Here is a 19,213-nt window from a genome sequence, read left to right on the forward strand (position 1 = left end):
GGTCAGCGGCGCCGCCAGTCGGGGTAGTTCTGCTGCGAGCAGCAGGGAGATGACTGGCGCCAGCATCACCGCTGACCTCCACGCAGCAGATGAGCCACTAACGGCCGCCATCTTTTTCTGAAATCCCGCGTCGCTGATTGGCCGTGGCCGGACCAATCAGCGACGCGGGATTTCCTGGACAGACAGACAGACGGGATAAGACGATTATATATATTAGATGGTTGTCAGCTCAGGGAAATGAGTTTTAAAAGTAGTCTGTCAGCACAAAATGACTGTTCAAACAGAGCACATATGCTCTATGTACCCTTGCTATGGCAAAACATGGTCTGTGCATCTTCCCACTTGTTTTCCATCTATCTCTGCACAACTCTTCTTTAATTGACAGATTGGGATTTAGAGAATAGCGGAGATAGAAAACAAATAGGTGTGAAGGTGCACTGACCAGTTTTGCCATAGCAAGGGATGCACCAAGGGCTTGTGTTGGTTTGAACAGTCATTTTGAGTTGGCAGACTTCCTTTAAATGACTTTTCTAGAACTTAACTGGAATCTATCAGTAGGATGAAACCTCCTAAGCCGTCTATATGGGCATGAAGGTCATAGAAAGTTGAATAAAATGATACCTTGTTATCTGTGATCCGATGTCTTATTCCACAGAACTCCACATTTTTCTTAATATGTAAATGAGCTGTTAAGATCTATGGGCCGGACATAGATCTCCCTGAGAATCTGCCTCCAGAGCTTATTTTAACAGAAAAGGGGAGTTACCAGTGTGAGACATGTAATGACAGACAGCCTGCTTTCCTGATCTACATGTCTCACACTGGGAAATCAAAGGACCTGAACAGCCACGACACACCTATAGATAATAAAAGCGAACGTGCAGTGCTGAAATATATAAATGGATCCTATACCTAGGTTCAGTACAGAAGTATGCAAAATCCTACCAAAAAACATGTACACAGAACCGTAAATAGAAAAGAGGAGTATTTTTAAGACTATACAAAATGACATTTACATATAGATGTTCAAAAAGTGGGAAACCATTAGATGGCACCACAACACAATAATTCTGCATATAGCAGGAGATAGATGAAAATGCATAAAAATATGGGTTGTCATGAAAGCAAGAGATCTGCAGATCATCCCAATGTCTGTCATTACGATCCTCCTGTGAATGCCGGTCTGTGGCCGGCGTTCATAGATCGTGATTTCTGCTATACATAGCAGTGTTTAAGCACTGCTATGTATAGCACAGGCGATTGGACAATCGCTGCTTCAAGTCTCCTAAGGGGACTATTACATAAAGTAAAATGTGAAAAAAAGTTTTTAAAAGTATGAAAAAACAAAACAAGTTCACATCACCCCCCTTTTTGTTCCATTAAAAAAATACACTATTGGTATCGCTGCATTTAGAATTGCCCAATTTATCAAATTATAAAATAAATTAATCCGATCTGTAAACCACTTAACTAGAAAAAAAAAAAATCGTAACGCCAGAATTATGTTTATTGGCCATCGCAACATTGCAATAAAATGCAATAAGTGGCGATCAAAACATCTACCCCAAAATGGTATTAATAAAAATGTCCGCTCAGAGCGCAAAAAACAAGCCCGCATACAGCTTTATTGACGGCAACATAAAAAAAGTTACGGCTTTTGGAAAAAGAGTAAAAAACTAAATGGAAAAAAAAACTGAAAATGTCCTGGGGGTGACGGGGTTAAAACTGGTGAAAAATCCTCCTTCAGCCCCTCATACATTTTTGATAGCTGTCGGATGAACAATGGTTTGGCTGATTGACATCTCTGACGGCAGCTTATCTCCTGGGAAAAGAATCGACATTATGAAATTGGACATGATGGATCCTTATCTCCCCTGACCATTATCTGTCGGGTGCCAACCTCCACAGTGGTTAGCACGGCAGACTTGCAGCGCTGGGGTCCTGGGTTCAAATCCCCCCAAGGACAACATCTGCAAGGAGTTTGTATGTTCTCCCTGTGTTTGTGTGGGTTTCCTCCGGGTTCTCCGGTTTCCTCCCACACTCTAAAGACCTATTGATAGGGAATGTAGATTGTGAGCCCCAATGGGGACAGTGCCGATAATGTCTGTAAAGCGCTGTGGAATTAACGGCGCTATATAAATGAGTAAAATAAAAAAATAAACATTAGGCTGTCGGCTGAACCTGTCGATATCTGCAGATTCAGCCAATATGTATCGGGGCCATAAGTGTCTTCTTTTCTCTCCGATTTACTATCCACTGCTAGGCAGGTACGATAAGTTGTAGCAAAGAATTTTCTAATAAAGGAAAACCTCTGTGTTACAGTAACCCTCCTCCATTGTTAGTACAGTTGATAACTGAATAAACATACTGAAAATATTGACTTACTAGGTCTGGTCAGGTGAAAATGCTGCACCATGTACGGAAATGTTTTACAAAAAAGAACTTCTGGTTTCTATGAAAAAGCAAAAATAAATTCTTTATGACCGTATGGTAGCAGTTTTTTTAATCCTCTAGTGATAATACCGACTGTTTTATCAGCTGGGTATTATCACAATGGATAGATGGCTGGACAGTCGGCCCATCTTCTGCTCTGCTCTTATTCACATTGAGGTCAGCTGACACAAGGTGAGGTTTTAATACTAGAGACAAGATAGGATCATCCCGATTGGGTACACCTTGTCGTGGTGGGATGGCTTTTACGCTTTTTAATCAAAATACTGTTAACCAAGTACCCTATGACATTTACATGTACTATTACTATTTACTTTCTATATGGTATATACTAATTTTTTTCTTCGGGTTTTGTCTGTGAAATGGCCACAGTGTGAATGTGCTCTTACATATTGCATGTATACCAACTTATGCTCTGGCTCATTCCTTTGGTTTTAGTGATAATACCTAGCTGATAAAACAGGGATTTTATCAAAACTACGGCAAGCAGCCCAACAAGTAACACATCGCTCCAATCAGGTTTCCTGTTTCTACATTATGCAGCTCTCGGATTAGATGGCAAAACTTGGTGACAGATTCCCTTTAAGAATTTTATTTTCCTGGAAGACACACAATGTATTTCAGCATAGGCTACACAGATATTTATCATTTTAAAGGTCATTTACGTAACTTTACTACACATACAAAACATTTTCAAGAAGCTGGAAGAGTTTATTTCAAACTTCCCATACTTGGAAAACAAATGTGGGGATGGTTTACTTTAGCTTGAAAATGCTGCGTTTGTGAAGCTGTTCCCATTTAAGACTTCTGAGAATAGCTCTTATAAGCATACATCTGATCTGTGAGGAGATAATTCACTGAGATTTTATGGCCTATCATAACTACTAAAAGCCTGGGCCAGAATAAGGGGAAACAGTGACAGAACTTGGGCTGTCAGCACATATTCTTCTGAAATTATTATTTCTAAGGTAATTCAACCAGGTCAGGACCTGGTGAGTGATTCCCCAGCCCCTCCACCAGACTCCTGTCTGTGATTCCCCGGCCCCTCCACCAGCCTCCGCTGTGTGATACCCGGCCTTCCGCCTGCCTCTGATCTGGGAATGATCTGCCTCCTGTGTTTGAAATGTCAGCAGTGATCTGTCATTCACAGACAGGAGGCAGGCAGAGAGGCTGAGGAATCACAGACTGGAGGCAGGCGGAGTGGCTGGAAAATCACAGACTGGAGGCAGGCAGAGGGGCCGGGGAATCACAGACTGGAAGCAGGCGGAGGGGCCAGAAAATCACAGACTGGAGGCAGGCAGACGGGCCGGAAAATCACAGACTGGAGGCAGGCAGAGGGGCCGGGGAATCACGGACTGGAGGCAGGCGGAGGGGCCGGGGAATCACGGACTGGAGGCAGGCGGAGGGGCCGGGGAATCACGGACTGGAGGCAGGCGGAGTGGCCGGAAAATCACAGACTGGAGGCAGGCGGAGTGGCCGGAAAATCACAGACTGGAGGCAGGCAGAGGGGCCGGGGAATCACAGACTGGAAGCAGGCGGAGGGGCCAGAAAATCACAGACTGGAGGCAGGCAGACGGGCCGGAAAATCACAGACTGGAGGCAGGCAGAGGGGCCGGGGAATCACGGACTGGAGGCAGGCGGAGGGGCCAGAAAATCACAGACTGAAGGCAGGCAGACGGGCCGGAAAATCACAGACTGGAGGCAGGCGGAGGGGCCGGGGAATCACGGACTGGAGGCAGGCGGAGGGGCCGGGGAATCACGGACTGGAGGCAGGCGGAGTGGCCGGAAAATCACAGACTGAAGGCAGGCAGAGGGGCCGGGGAATCACAGACTGGAAGCAGGCGGAGGGGCCGGGGAATCACGGACTGGAGGCAGGCGGAGGGGCCGGGGAATCACGGACTGGAGGCAGGCGGAGGGGCCGGGGAATCACGGACTGGAGGCAGGCGGAGTGGCCGGAAAATCACAGACTGGAGGCAGGCGGAGTGGCCGGAAAATCACAGACTGGAGGCAGGCAGAGGGGCCGGGGAATCACAGACTGGAAGCAGGCGGAGGGGCCAGAAAATCACAGACTGGAGGCAGGCAGACGGGCCGGAAAATCACAGACTGGAGGCAGGCAGAGGGGCCGGGGAATCACGGACTGGAGGCAGGCGGAGGGGCCAGAAAATCACAGACTGAAGGCAGGCAGACGGGCCGGAAAATCACAGACTGGAGGCAGGCGGAGGGGCCGGGGAATCACGGACTGGAGGCAGGCGGAGGGGCCGGGGAATCACGGACTGGAGGCAGGCGGAGTGGCCGGAAAATCACAGACTGAAGGCAGGCAGAGGGGCCGGGGAATCACAGACTGGAAGCAGGCGGAGGGGCCAGAAAATCACAGACTGGAAACAGGCGGAGGGGCTGGGGAATCACAAACCAGAGGCAGACAGAGGGGCCGGGGAAATCACAGACCAGAGACAGAGAGGGGCCAGGGAAGCACAGATAGGAGGCAGGTGAAGGGGCCTGGGAAGCACAGACAGCAGGCAGGCGGAGGGGCCGAGTAATCAGAAACCAGAGGCAGGCGGAGGGGCTGGGGAATCACAGACCAGAGGCAGGCGGAGGGGCCGGGGAATCACAGACTGGAGGCAGGTGGAGGGGCTGGGAATTAAAGACAAGGAGAAGACCCGGCCCCTTCGCCTGCCTCCTGTCTGTGCTTCCCCAGGCCCCTCCGTCAGCTTCCGGTGTGCGATTCCCCAGCCCTTCCGCCTGCCTCTGATCAGTGAATGATCCGCCTCTTCTGTTTAAAATCTCAGCAGTGACCTGTCATTCACAGACTGGAGGCAGGTGGAGGGGCCGGGGAATCACAGACAGAAGGCAAGTGGAGGCGCCGAGAATCACAGACTGGAGGCAGGCGGAGGGGCCGAGGAAGCTCAGACAGGAGGCAGGCGGAGGGGCTGGGGAAGCATAGACAGTAGGCAGGCAGAGGAGCCGGGAATCACAGACAAGGAGGAGAAGGCCCAGCCCTGGCCCCTCCACCAGCCTCCAGTGTGTGATTGCCCGGCCCTTCCACCTGCCCCTGATCTGTGAATGATCTGCTTCCGCTGTTTGAAATCTCAGCAGTGACCTGTCATTTACAGGAGGCTGGCACAGGGGCTTGGGAATCAGACTGGAGGTAGGCGGAGGGACTGGGGAAGCATAGATAGGAGGCAGGCAGAGGGGCCAGAAATCACAGACCGGAAGGAGAAGACCCAGCCCCTCTGCCTGCCTCCTGTCTGTGAATGACAGGTCACTGCTGAGATTTTAAACAGAGGAGGCGGATCATTCACAGATCAGAGGCAGGCGAAAGGGCCCTTCCGCCTGCCTCTGATCTGTGAATGATCCGCCTCCTCTGTTTAAAATCTCAGCAGTGACCTGTCATTCACAGACAGGAGGCAGGCAGAGGGGCTGGGGAATCAGACTGGAGGCAGGAGGAGGGGCCGGGGAATCACAGACAGGAGGCTGGCAGAGGGGCCGGGGAATCACAGACAGGAGGCTGGCAGAGGGGCTGGGGAATCAGAGACAGGAGACAGGCGGAGGGGCTGGGGAATCACAGACAGGAGGCAGGCAGAGGGGCTGGGGAAGCACAGACAGGAGGCAGGCGGACGGGCTGGGGAAACACAGACAGGAGACAGGTGGAGGGGCTGGGGAAGCACATACAGGAGACAGGCGGAGGGACCGGGGAATCACAGACTGGAAGCAGACGAAAGGGTTAGGGAATCACAGACTGGAGGCAGGGAAGGAGCCAGGGAAGCACAGACAGGAGGCAGGCAGAGGGGCCGGGAATCACAGACAGGGAGGAGAAGACCCAGTGCGCAGTCCGGCCCCTGTGCACCGAAATCGAATTAACAGAAAACTTCAAATGGTGATTAACGAAGAACAACAAAGCGGGTTTCTTCATCAAAGGTATCAATGTAATCATTATTACAGTGCGATTACACCCATGATTGTACTGTACATTAAAAAAATCATGTTGACAGGTTCTCTTTAAATGTATCTGGTAAACAGACTAAAAATTAAAATGAACATTCTGCCAGTCTGAACCTATAGGGCAAGTGTAGTTGTTCCCACATTTTGTTTGTTACAGACCAGAACCTCCCCAACAAAAACAAAATTATTTTTAGTTTATATTGCTTGCACTCCAGTGCATGATATAGTATAAGTCTTTCATTCTATGGCAGACATAAAATTCATCTTCATACCACAGGTCGCCCTGAAGATCACTGTAAGATGTGAACAAGGAAATGCAGCATCGCAAAGATAACAACCTGTTAAACTGCTTCTTTATTTCCCTCCCCAAGACCTTTAACAAATGCTTGAGCTTTTCAAATTTTTCCTGAAAAGTGCTTCCGTTTCTGTAATAAAATATACAGCATTTAGGCTATGTGCCCACGATGCAGAAATGCTCAGGATTTTTTCCTGAGCGTTTCTGCATCTCCCTGGCAGAAAAAACGCATGCGGATTGTACATGCGTTTTTCCTGCCAGGGACATGCAGAAATGGAGCGTTATTCACTGGCATTTCCGCATGCGGGTTGTCAAGCGCTTTCCAAGCGATTAGCATCACTTGGAAAGTGCTTGTGACAACTAGGTCACACTATATAAATCCATGCAAACGGCATGGATTTATATAGTGTGACACGAGAGAGTGGTTAAAAATAAAAAAATAAACCTTTAATACTTACCTTCCGATGGCCCCCGAGACTTGCTGCGCTCCTGTGCTGGCTGCCGGCAGATCGCGCTACGCTGTACTGAAAAGACCTGCCGTCACATGACTGTGACGTCAGCGCAGGTCCTTCAGTCCTGCGCGATCTGTCAGCAAGCGAAGAGAAGGCGTCCGGGGGCCGTCGGAAGGTGAATATAATCTTTATTTTTTATTTTACTCTTTTTTTATGGGACCTTGGTGTGGAGGAGAGTCTCCTGTCCTCCACACCCGGGTACCATCCGCACATTAGAACGCGCCAATTACGCAAGTACAGATGCAGTCTTGCGGAATTGGCGCGTTCTAATGCAAGTCAATGGCGGCGAAAACGCAGCACTTCCGCAAAATTAATGGACATGCTGCGGATTTTTGAGCGCAGCATAAACGCTGCGGAAAAATCCGCAGCATGGGCATTGAAAGTGCAGAATTGCATTGGAGACCATGGGGGAAGGTTTACCAAGCGTTTACGCTGCGGAAATTCCGCAGCGTAAACGCTTTAAACACTCATCGTGGGCACACAGCCTTACACTGACCCTTCTTAAGGTAATATACAACCCCAATTGCCAAAAAGATGGTACGCTGTGTAAAATGTAAAGAAAACAAGAATGCAATGGTTTTGAAATCTCTTATAACCATATTTTATTCACAACAGGACATAGATCACAGATCGGAAGATGAGAGTCAGATATGTTTCCATTTCATTTGAAAAAAAAACTCATTTGGAAATTGAAAATGAGGAGACTAATTACTGGTGTTTTGGAGAGGACTGATGTCCCATTCTTGTCTGATGTAGGATTCTCGCTACTGAATAGTCTTGGGTCTTTACCGGATTTTTCATTTTACAATGCGCCAAATGTTTTCAATTGGTGAAAGGTCTGGACTGCAGGCGGTCAGTGCATCACGCAAACTCTTCTGTAAATCCGTGCTGTTGTGATGGAGGCAGTATGTGGTTTAGCATTGTCTTGCTAAAATATACAAAGTCTTCCCTGAAATAGATGCTGTCCAAATGGGAGCATATATTGTTCTAAAACCTCTATATAATGCTCAGCATTGATAGTGCCTTATATGTGTAAGCTGCCCATTCCATAGGCACTAGTGCAACCCCATACCATCAGAGATGCCGGGTCTGATAACAAACTGGATGATCCATCTTCTCGAGTCTGCAAGCCACAACATCCGTGGTTTCCATAAGGAATTTCACATTTTAAGTTTTTTCTGCCAGGGAGATGCAGAAACGCTCAAAAAAATCCAGAGCATTTCTGCATCGTGAGCACATAGCCTTACATTAATTGTATGACTCAATATTGAGCACACGTAGCCATCTATACACAGCAGGAGGCCGCACGTAGCCATCTATACACAGCAGGAGGCCGCACGTAGCCATCTATACACGGCAGGAGGCCGCACGTAGCCATCAATACACGGCAGGAGGCCGCACGAAGCCATCTATACACAGCTGGGAGCTGCATGGAGTCATCTATACACAGCAGGGAGCCGCACGGTGCCATCTATACACAGCGGGAGGCCGCATGGAGCCATCTATACACAGCGGGAGGCCGCACGGTGCCATCTATACACAGCGGGAGGCCGCACGGTGCCATCTATACACAGCAGGGAGCTGCATGGTGCCATCTATACACAGCAGGAGGCCGCACGGTGCTCCCCCCCAGAGACAGCGGGAGGCCGCACGTAGCCATCTATACACAGCAGGGAGCCGCACGGTGCCATCTATACACAGCGGGAGGCAGCATGTAGCCATCTATACACAGCGGGAGGCCGCACGTAGCCATCTATACACAGCGGGAGGCCGCACGTAGCCATCTATACACAGCGGGAGGCTGCACGGAGCCATCTATACACAGCGGGAGGCCGCACGGAGCCATCTATACACAGCGGGAGGCCGCACGGAGCCATCTATAGACAGCGGGAGGCCCCACTGTGCCATCTATACACAGCAGGGAGCCCGCACTGAGCCATCTAGACACAGCGGGAGGCCGCACTGTGCCATCTATACACAGCGGGAGGCCGCACGGCCCCCCTCCAGAGACAGCAGGAGGCCGCACGCAGTCACACACACAAACATATACAGACATATACAAACATGCATAAACACATTTGAAACACAAAAATACATATAAACAGACATCACACAATGATATCTGCCTGCACACACACACACACACACACACACACACACACACACACACACTCACTCTCACACATACACACTCTCTCACACACACACACACACACTCACCATCCCCCGGCTCGGCTTCAGTCCTCCTGGCTCCTGCTCCTCTCCGGTGGCAAATAGCAGTGCAGGCCGGGCGCGCACTGCGTGACGTCACAGCTAGGAGACACGGCCGCGCACAGGGCCGTGTCTCCTAGCAGTGACGCGGCCGGGCCAGCACACAGGGAAGTTAACTGCTGCAGTGCTGGCCCGGCCGAAGAAGAAGCAGCGGCCGTGCACCGCTGCTGGGGGAGTGGTCCGGGGGCCCCCCTCCGCCACTGTCTGCCGGTATGTGCCGCGGGGCCACACATATAATGAGGGCAATCCGGCCATAGCCCCCCCGAAGCCCCGGGCCCCCTAGAGACCCGAGGCCCCGGGCGGTAGCCCGGATTGCCCTCATTATAATCCGCCTATGCTAGTTAGTAATGTTGCACCCCCTGAGGGCCCATAGATCACAACGTTTCTATCTTGACCATTGGCCTTATCCCTTATGTCCATGGATTTTTGATATTATGTGCTGTAGATGGTGGGATATTCACAGCCTTTGCAATTTTACGTTGAGGAACATTTTTTTCAAATTGTCCCACAATATTTAGACACAGTTTTGCAAAGATTGGTGAAACTCTGACTACCTTTGCTTCTGAGAGACTGTGCCTCTCTAACATGTTCATTTTATACATAGCCATGTAACTTAGCTGAAAATTGACCCTCAATCTGTTTTCCATTAGTTCCACTTTCAATACTTTTCCGGCCTTTTGTTAACCCTACACCAACTTTCTGAGATGTGTTTCTGCCATCAATTTCTAAATGTGTTAATGTTTTCAAATGAAACAGAAAAATGTCCAACGTTCAACTTCTGATCTGTGATCTGTGTTCCGATATTAACAGAATATGGTTATAAGAGATTCTAAAGAATTTTCTTTACATTTTACAGTGTCACAAATTTGTTGCAATTGGGGTTGTAAAATAAACCAAATTGTGTTTTCAGCAATGATCTGTGCCAACCACTGCTAATATTTATAACCTATCCATAACGGTCCCAAAGTCTTGAGTATACAGTAGCGTTCAAAATAATAGCAATCCAACATGACTAACCAGATTAATCCCTGTTTTTGGTATAAATTATAATACCACATGTCAAACCATTTACCAGTTGGTGCAGTAGATTCTAAGAAAACCAACCGACTCAGCATTCATGATCTGCATGTTTTTGAGTCTGTGTATTTGAATAATTGATTGTACAGGGCTGTGTTCAAAATAATAGCAGTGTGGAGTTCAGTTAGTGAGGTCAATCATTCTGTGAAGAAACAGGTGTGAATCTGGTGGCCCTTATTTAAGGGTGAAGCCAGCACATGTTGTACATGCATTTCTCCTTTAAGCCTAAGAAATATGGGTCTTTCGAGACATTGTTCAGAAGAACAGCGTACTTTGATTAAAAAGTTGATTGGAGAGGGTAAAACTTATAAAGAAGTGCAGACAATGATAGGCTGTTCAGCTAAAATGATCTCCAATGCTTTAGAATCGAAATAAACAGAGAAACATGGAAGAAAACGAAAGACTATCATTCGAATGGATCGAATAACAGCCAGAATGGCAAAGGCTCAGCCAATGATCAGCTCCAGGATGATCAAAGACAGTCTCAAGTTACCTGTGAGTACTGTGACAGTTAGAAGACGCCTGTATGAAGCTAATCTCGGAGCAAAAAGTCCCCGCAAAGTCACACTGTTAAAAAAAAGACATGTACTGAAGTGGATACAATTTGCCAAAGAACACATCAACTGGCCTAAAGAGAAATGAAGAAACATTTTGTGGACTGATGAAAGTAAAATTGTTCTTTTTGGATCCAAGGGCCGCAGACAGTTCGTCAGATGACCTCCAAACTCTGCATTCAAGCCACAGTACACTCTAAGACAGTGAATCATGGTGGTGCAAGCATCATGATATGGGCATGTTTCTCTTACTATGGTGCCGGACCTATTTACCCCATACCAGTGATCATGGACCAGTTTGCATATATTAAAATACTTGAAGAGGTCATGTTGCCTTACGCTGAAGAGGATATGCCCTTGAAATGGGTGTTTCAACAAGACAACGACCCTAAACACAACAGTAAACAAGCAAAATCTTGGTTCCAGTCCAACAAAATTGAGGTTATGGCGTGTCCAGCCCAATCCCCGGACCTTAATCCGATAGAACACTTGTGGGATGACATCAAAAATGCTGTTTCTGAGAAAAAGCCAGCAAATGCCAAAAAAATTGTGGGATGTAGACAAAGCATCCTGGGCTGGAATAACAGGTGACAGGTGCCAGAAGTCGGTTGACTCTACGCAACATAGATGTGAAGCAGTTCTAAAAAACTGTGGGTATACAACTAAATATTATGTTAGTGATTCACAGCAATACTAAATCCTCAAAAAAAAAGAGACATATTGTGAGTTTGTAAAGACAAATGCAGACACTGCTATTTTTTAGAACAGCCCAATGTTCATTTTTTATTTTCTGCAAAGTAGTTAAAAATTATATACATTTCTCCATGTATTGAATTAAAAAATCAGTGTGCAATGTTCCCAATGTATGGAAATATAAACTAGTATAAAGATTTTGTGCTTAACTCATGTTTTTGAAGACAGTGCTATTATTTTGAACACTATTGTATGTACTGTCGGTAAAGTTTTTATTCATTAAATGTGTGTATATATGAATGTAATGTAGTGTGAGTATATTAATATACTCACCTATCACTGCACTCTCTGGTGTCCAGCTCCGTTCTTCTCTGATTCTCAGTGACTTCACCGCAATTGCGCCTATTCTGCTCACTCTATGCTGTATCCATGAGCGTCGTTCTGATGTTCCATATTGCACTACATATGTTACTCCATATGTCACTAACAATTGTTTTATTACATATGCAAATCAGGGGTCCTCACTGCACTCTTAGCATGGTCAAGAGCTTGGGGCACCATTCCTCCTCCTCAATTAGCATCCTCATAGCTTGATTGGGCAAATGAGTGTTGTCAGAGTGAGTGCTGCCTGAATTGAAACCCCCACCCTGCAATTCCTCACAGGAGCCCACTGAGTGCGCACAGTCAGTGTCTTCGCAGGTGTCCTCTCATCCCTCTCTCCCCTCTGTATCACCCGCCAGTTACTGTGCGATCCTGTGTGGAGGAAGCATTCGCTGCAGACAGAAGAGATGGATGACACTGTCTGCACTGATGTAAGGGTGTGACAGGAGACGTCATACGCCTCTCCCCCTAAAGACAACGTCTGCACGGAGTATATTTAAATATGTGTTGTGGCGTGGTTTTATTATATTTCATGAGTAATGTGAATTGTGAATCTGCATAGAGTTCTATAGGCACTAAGTGATACATTTAATGTAATTTATTGTAACTAATATGTAATGTAAGGTACTGATGCTCCAGTGTAAATTCTGTAAAGGCAATGCCTATTGTGAGTAACATGCACTCAGCTCAGGTGTAGGGAAAGTATAATATATAGTTTAGCGTTTAGGACATAGAGCTGATTAGACAGTGATAGGCAATGTAAGTGTAATATGCTTTGTGCATATTGTTATATTGTTAGGAGATAGCGACTGTAGTTAAGTAGGTGAAAGGTTAAGTTTTCCCAGCGACAGACTGCTGGGGCAGATAGAGTAAAGAGGCAGTTAATGATTGGTCCATCCCAAAGTGGGAGGGGTTAGGGCCAGTAACAGGCAAGCACTTCCTGGTTTAGTCAGTTAGTGAGGAGAGTTCATTGGTGAAAGTTGTTGCGTGATACAATATGATGCACCTCGACTGTCAAGTAAACTGTTAAATGTTGAAACAAACCGGGTGTCCCCTGAGTTGTATGCGGCTGTTCCTGAGTATGTAGAACTGAAGACAGAGGAGTTGTTGCGGCCGGCAAGTGAGTGAATTCACCCTACACAAGATGGCACACTGGGACTGGGACACTGTTTATTTGTGGGGTGCCAGTGTCTGGAAAAGCAGTCCCTCAACCATGACTACCCTTTAACGAGTCATGCCATATGACTTAGGATAAAAGCAAAATCAGAATCTCAATTTGCAGACACGGTGTTTCTGGCTGTTGGCCCTCATCAGTGCAAAGTATGAGAAGTGATTTGGCTAGGTGAGAGGCTCTGGACTGAGGTCTAAGGGGTAACGTTTCTCCTTATGGTGATTGACACACCAGCTCTGGCACGTCAAGGTAAGAAATACCGTGTCTGCAAATTGAGATTCTGATTTGGCTTTTATCCTAAGTCATATTGCACGACTCGTTAAAGGGTTGATTGTGACTTGTAGGATTGCTACTTCCAATAGGTGGCGCTATAGAGTACAAGTCCTCTTTTTCTCTGAAGAGGCAATTTGCATATTAAATTTCCCAGAGGAGCATTACATGGCGAATAAGCCTCTTTACCTTGACGTGCCAGAGCTGGTGTGTCACTCTCCATAAGGAGAAACGTTACCCCTTGAACAATGATGAACATTCAATGTATATTATGTAGTTTTATTTATTGGTGTAAACCTACGTTTTGTACTCACTGTATTATCACAATATACAAATAATGTTGCTCCAATGAGTTAGATTACAAATTCAGCTTAGATGTAGTCATTTAAAGGCAATATGGCATCATGTTAGGAAGAGTATCTGTAAAGTACATTATGTCACTCTTACGCAACACCAGTTTATAACATGGATTGTATGTACAGTATGTTTTATAACCAAAGAAAGAATTGTTACTGCTAATCAATCTGTTGTGTAGTTTTCTTAAGGGAGTTTTCAAGTCTGAGCAGAAAAAACGCAGAAAAGACTGCAGTCACGAAGTATCTGTCAAGGGACTGTGGGCACCTACCTGATCCCTCGCACTAGAGATGCCTAAATCACATCAATATTTGGTGTGACCGCCTGTTGCCTTTAAAACAGCATCGAAGCATCAATTCTTCTAGCTACACTTGTCACTTGCACACAATTTTTAAAGGATCTCAGCAGGGAGGTTGCGCCAAACATCTTGGAGAACTAACCACAATCTTTTGTGTAGGAGGCTTGTACAAATCCTTCTGTTTCTTCTAGTGATCCCAGACACACTCGATTATGTTGATATCAGAGATCTGTGGGGGCTATTTCATCACTTAAAGGATTCCGTGTTCTTCTTTATGCTGAAGATAGTTCCTAATAATATTAGCTGTATGTTTGTGGCATTATACTGCTGCAGAATAAATTTGGAGCCAGTCGCCTCCCTGATGATATTGGATGATGGATAAGTGCCTACCTGTATTTCTCAGCATTGAGGACACAAAGAAGCAGGCAATGTGGAGGACTGTAGATGCAGTAGTCAGTCATGGAAACTAAGCGGAGCAGATGAAAGACACATCATGTTTATTTCTCTTTGAAATCAGAAGATGTCCAGCAGTCTAATCACCTTAGGAAAAAGCAGTAACTAGTGGAGCCAGGCTTCACCCATCTACTGTTCGAAGAAGTCTGACTAGAACAGGTCTCCATGAAGGAATTGTGGCCAAAAGCCATATTTCCAACATGGAAACACGGACCAGTGACTCACCTATGCTCAAAAAAAAAATAACTGGGGTGCAGAAAATGGCAGCAGGTACTCTGGACTAATGAGTCAAAATGTGAAATATTTATCTGTATCAGAAGGCAGTTTGTTTGCTGAAGGACTGAGCCCCCCACTCAAACTCTCAGACTGGAGCACTTTGTCTCCATCTGAATAAAGAAGCAGTACACATGCTCATCTGCTGCTCAATTAATTTTCTATAGGACTGCCAGAGAAACCCGGGCGCAGTACTCCAGCAGTCTGTCACGGGGATACCGCAACAGAGAGTGGTCTCCTCTATTTCAGGGGTCAGAGGATTGCAGCGTTTGGTGACACACACGCCGGCACTGGTTGGATATGCTTTGCTTTCCAGCTAGTTATGCAGATTTCTCTTGTTCGTTGGTTGCAAGGGTTAAACACTCCTGCTTGTCCCCTAAAGCTTTTCTGAGTTATCTCAGCTGTTCTGATTTCTCCACTCCCCTCTGGTATAAATCCTCACCTCTTAGCTTGCGTAGTTGCCAGTGATAGCTTGCTATAACCTGGTTTGGAGCTGTGAGCTGTGGAAAGAGAAGTCTTTTAGGAGTCGTCTCCAGAGATTGGTGTTTGGAAGTTTGTCTATTGTCTTCCTTTTCCTTATCTCCCTTTTGGTTTGCCTCTCCCTTCCTTTCCCTTTATATATCATTCCTTATTCTGAGTGCGCTGAGAGTGATTGTTGTTTCTTTTACCCTTGTCTGTTTTCCTTTGTGTCTGTATTATAGAGCAGAACTAGTGTTCCTGGTGCTCACGGACCAGTCAGGGCCGTGCTTTTGGCAAGACAAGGATAGGAACATTATCGCCACACTGGGTGAAAGAACCCGTCTAGGGACATCAGGGAGCTCAGGGTTGCGCAGCGCAAGTATCAGGGGTGTCCCTCTAAACTTTCCCTAGTGACATTGCTCCCCTTCCCATCTGTCTTGCTGTTTGTCGTCTGGCTCCTTGCTGAAGGATATGGGACAAAAATGTCCCATTTTGGCTCTTTTCTAAAACATTTTGCAAGCTGTAAGGCGGCAGCGTTCACACCATGCAGTAACTGAGGCAGTGACCTGAGCAAGTCCAACATAAACAGCTTTTATTCAGCACTCACAGGTAAAATATAAAGTCCTCGGGTTCGCAGCCGGGTTACACAAGTCCAATAACAACGGTTGCTGGGGACAATGGCTGCGCCAGGCCGCTCAGAGCCTGACAGGTGCAGAGCCTTCCCAGGCGTGGGTTCAGCTACTCACAGGCTCGCCGAGCTTTCCTGCTATGCTCCTAGCAGGTCCAACACTGAACAACACTAATCCTTAGTTTTTAAAGGGTTTTTAAAGGACCTGTAGCTTGAGCCACTGGAAAACCCGGGTTGGAGGGAGGAGGCCGCCCCACTGCCTTCCTGTAGCCTCCCCCAAGAAATGAAGGCCCTGCCGGGTTTTACTTAATCTGCCTTAGCCAGATATCCTGACCAGGTCAATGCTCACCTTCATTCCTGCATTGCAGCCACAGGTGAGTTTGTGACTGCAATGCACTCCAATGGATTTAATAGGTCTCTGTACACATTCTGGGGGATATATAACGTCCCTCGTATATGATCCCTGTCACTGCCTCACAAAGATCTATATATATATAGTTCCCAACTCCTTTTAGAGATTATATTCTGGCTTCTGAAAGCTACCTCAAATGGAAGCTTTTTGCAAATTGTGTTATTGTAGTCAATTATCGATGGTGAGTCAAATATTAACTGCACCCCCAATGTAAAATTTATTGTAATCAACTTTCAGAAGCGACAAATACATAATTTTTCCACATAATCTCACTGTTTTTCAATACACGTTATCCATCTGTCAACAATTTTTTGTATTCCCTCAGTAAAAATATTTTACGCCAAGCTGCCAGCTACAACTGTACCGCTGTCTTCACCTATTCATCAGACGTGAATCTTCATCCTAAGAGGGCTTCTTTCATGGGACCAAACAGGTGATAGTTCGATCCAACAGAATCAGTTCATGTCGTGGCCATGAACGGACATCCAGCTCCTTCTCCATGACTGACACTTGTGCGACCTTCCTTAAACTTCTCTATTAGTGATGAGCGAGCATGCGCGCTACTGCTCGGTGCTCGCCCGAGCATCTCACTGCTTGAGATGCTCGGCGCTCGCTGAGTATTTCTGGGTTGCTCGGGCGGGAACTCAGGTCCCCTCCCTGCTTATTTGGCGCTCTTTAGAGAGCCAATGAACATGCAGGGATTGCCTGCCATGCACTGTAATGCCGTAGCCATGTTGGTGGTGGGCATTACAGTGATTGGCTGGCCGCACAGCGTCATCAGGTCTATATCAGACCTGGCGCCGCCATGCTCGTCACAGTCACTCAGGATCAGACAGTGTAGGGAGAGGTGCTGCTGTGTCAGGGACAGATTTGATTGTGCATTTGGTAGTGTAGGGAGAAAAACCGTACATTACACATATCCATCTTAACTAATAGTCCTTCTGAGGACTAATCTATCTGCAGATCTATCAGGCAGGCAGGGTGTATAGGCAGGCAGTGTATGTAGCAGACTGCAGTGCATATACCACTAGAGGCTCCATTCCAATTCTGCCTTCTGCTGCTGTTAAATATTTCTATACAAAGGCCCAGGTCTCAGGGGCCAGGAATACTTTTCTTTGGATCTTAATCCTCATTATTTGCTTAAAAAGCAATCCAGAGAACACCGTTTTTCTGCGCCATTTGCTTGTGTAGGGAGAGGTGCTGCTGTGTCAGGGAGAGATTTGCTTGTGTATTAGGTAGTGTAGGGAGAAAAACCGTACATTATACATATCCATCTTAACAAACAGTCCTTCTGAGGACTAATCCATCTGCAGAGATATCAGGCAGGCAGGGTGTATAGACAGGCGGTGTATATAGCAGACTGCAGTGCATATAGCACAAGAGGCTCCATTCCAATTCTGTCTTCTGCTGCTGTTAGATATTTCTATACAAAGGCCCAGGTCTCAGGGGCCAGGAATACTTTTCTTTGGATCTTAATCCGCATTATTTGCTTAAAAAAGTAATCCAGAGAACACCGTTTTTCTGCGCCATTTGCTTGTTGGCACTGCAGAATACAGCCAGGTCCTTTCCATATTAGAGCGCTAGGAATCCAGCTATTTAAAACTGCTTTCTCCGTCAAACGGATCACATATACGTTGTCAGAAAATACTGCCATTTCTGGCCTCCATTAAAAATTTCCTTTAGTGTGTCATTGAAGCAATTCACCGCAGTTTGCTGTTCAAACTACTTACCTACAGGCAGGGCCGGCTCCAGGTTTTTGTGGGCCCCGGGCGAAAGAGTCTCAGTGGGCCCCTTTAGCACATGCCACGATTCATGATGCACAGATACGGCGGAGAAATATAGGTATACAACACAGGGCCCAGCCTGCCACCTCATCCTTCACATATGTAAACATGCATGCACACATACAGTATGCAGACATGCATGCACACACACACAGTACGCAGACATGCACACACACAGTACGCAGACACGCATGCACACAGTACGCAGACACACACATACTGTACGCACACACACAATACGCAGACACGGACACACACAATATGCAGACACGGACACACACAATATGCAGACATGGACACACACAATGCGCAGACACGCACACACACAATACGCAGACACGCACACACACAATACGCAGACACGCACACACACAATACGCAGACACACACACAATATGCAGACACGCACACACACACAATACGCAGACACGCACACACAATACGCAGACACGCACACACAATACGCAGACACACACATGCAATACGCAGACACGCACACGCAATACGCAGACACGCACACACAATACGCAGACACGCACACACAATACGCAGAAGCACACAGAATACGCAGACACGCAGACACACACACAATATGCAGACACGCACACACATACACACATGAACATGGTACACAGATATACACACACACAATACGCAGACACGCACAGATACATACACATACATATTTGAACACATTCTTAAAAACACATATAAAACAGACATAAATATATATACACAGTCACACACACATAAGAAATATTTCTTATATGGGGATTGGGGAAGCTCGTTCACCTGCCCCCTGGCCTGTGTCCCGTCCAGCTCCTCAGTCATGTGGCAGTACAGGGCCTCAGGCCTGTCACATGGCCCTGGACCATATGGGGGGCCCACTCGCCGTCAGGGCCCGGATCGCTTCCCTGGCATCTGTGCAGGACCGCCGT

This window comes from Phyllobates terribilis, unplaced genomic scaffold (genome assembly GCF_046119375.1).
Source record: "Phyllobates terribilis strain yellow unplaced genomic scaffold, ASM4611937v1 Scaffold_9__5_contigs__length_417890890, whole genome shotgun sequence".
NCBI lineage: Eukaryota > Metazoa > Chordata > Amphibia > Anura > Dendrobatidae > Phyllobates > Phyllobates terribilis.